This window comes from Aptenodytes forsteri, unplaced genomic scaffold, assembly GCF_000699145.1.
Source record: "Aptenodytes forsteri isolate BGI_AS27 unplaced genomic scaffold, ASM69914v1 Scaffold518, whole genome shotgun sequence".
NCBI classification, from domain to species: domain Eukaryota; kingdom Metazoa; phylum Chordata; class Aves; order Sphenisciformes; family Spheniscidae; genus Aptenodytes; species Aptenodytes forsteri.
Window position 1 is genome coordinate 525,458 of NW_008795773.1, and position 2,167 is coordinate 527,624.

The following is a 2,167-nucleotide window of genomic DNA, read 5'->3' on the forward strand; positions in this document are numbered from 1 at the left end:
TGGGGCCAGAGACCGGCGGGGAGTGCGGGATCTGCTACGAGGCCTATCGGGGTGCTGGGGGGGGCCGAGCCCCCCAGCAGCTGCCCTGCCGCCATTCCCTCTGCCTGAACTGCCTGCGCAAGCTGGTGTGCCGCGCCGCCACCGTCGCCTTCGTCAGCTGCCCCTTCTGCAGGATGGTGACGCTGGTGCCCGAGCTGACTCTGGGTGGTCCCGGGGCGATGCTGGCCTCGGCGACCTCACACCGGGAGGAGGAAGAGGAAGGCAGCGGTGCCTCTCCGGCTGCTCGCCAAGCCTCAGGGCGCTCGGTGGCCGGGCATGCGCGGCTCACCGCCCCGGTCTTGCGGTGAGCGGCATGGTGTCCCCCTGCGGCCTCCGCCGCGGCTCTGAGGCATCGGGCGCCTTCGTGCTGGGGCTGCCGGGGCGGGGGCTGCTGCTGGACACGCAGCCCCCCCTCGCCTCCATGGAGAACCTGCGCCTTGGCTTCGCCGCCGGCATCCTCGTCCTCATCGTCTCCACCTTCTTCCTGCTCGTCTTCCTCAAGTAGGTCCGGATGGGGGAGAGGGGCTCCCGTCCCTCACCGCAGCCCCCGCCACCTCCCCTGGGGCAGCCAGGATGGACCCAGTGGTGGGTCAGGGACTTCTCAGGCCACAGACGGCTCGGCCCCAGCGAGGTGGGCAGGGAGAGGGCTGGGGGCTCAGCACCTCCCAGGATCCAGCCCAGGCGCGTGGGGGCCGCAGGATGCTCGGCTGCCCCGCACGCAAGCCCCAGGGCATCAGACTCTTTAAAAATTAACTTATTGCAGAGCTTTCCTTCACCCCCCGGGGTCTGGCTGTGCTCGCATCGCGTTCATAACATTCCCGGCACCTCCAGGCCCCCCCAGCAGCAGCTCGGCAGGAGTCGCAGCACGGGGCGGCGCACGCTTCCCGGTGTCGCAATCCCGGAGGCTGGAAAATTCCCCTGGCTGCATTTCAGTCCATCTCATCAGGCAGCAAGGACGGGATGAAAGGGGATGGGACGGGTCCCATATTGCTTTTCTGTGGGTGAAACTGTTCGAAAGCAATTAAAAAAGCCCTTTCCCCTTGAGAGGAGAGCCCGGTGTGGTGCATGCAGAGGGACGTGGCAGCTGGGGAAGGGCACTGCCCGCAGAGACACGAGGTATTAGAGACAGACGTCAGCCCAGCGCCGCCTCCGGTTGTTTTTCGTGTACCCGAGGCAGGGAGAGTTTTGCACCAAGAACGAGGCACCACCTTTGCTCTCAGTGCAGGGGATGGGTGTGATAACCTGGGCCCAGGCATGGAGGAGGGGTCCTCACCTTCCCCCAGTCCCTGGGGGAAGCGCGTGTTGAGCCCCAACTCCACCCGGCAACACCCTCTCGGGCACATCCTCAGGGAGGTCCCCCCCTCCATGGTACAGCCCCCTCCTGGCCACAAACAGCACCCAGGAGCAGGAGCAGCCCCTTCGCAGTCCCCCATGACGGTACCTGCCCCCTCCTCAGGGCAGGTACAAGGATGGACAGGGCAAGTCCATCGCTCCCGGAGCCTCCTGTCCCCTCAGGGAACCCAGAGCTTCCTCGTGTTCCTGCACCCAAGGCAGGCGCACACATGGGCACGGAGGACAAACATGGTTTATTTTAGGTCCCGAGACCGAGCCAGAAAAAAACTGGCAGAGGGAGGTGCCAACGTGGGGAAGCAGCTGCGTTACCTGCTGTGCCTACTTTTTAGAGGGACATTTCAAATCTCAACTCCTGCACCCCAATCCATGCCCAGAGCAAACAGGCCCAGCTATTGGCTAGGACACCTGCTGAGCAGGCACCCTCCTGCTTCCACGGGGCCAGCCTAGGAGAGAGCAGGCTGCCGCAAAGCCTTGCGAGATGCCCAAGGCCCCTCTCCCCTGAAGCCTGATGGAAAACCAGGTGTGCGATCCCTGCGTACAGCACGATTACCTTTTGTACTTCAGCTTCTTACACCAACACACGGCGAGGCGACAGCCTCACAGGAGCTGCAGGCGCAGCGCAAAGGGACCGTCTCTCCTTTCCCAGGAGAGGGGTTCAACAGCAAGAATGCTCCCAGAAGAGTTTCTACATCAAATTAGTCCTGATCTGAGGCAGAGCTAAGTCAGTTTTCAAGTGTACAGAGAGAGATGAAGAGAAACTGAAGTAAAACCCATG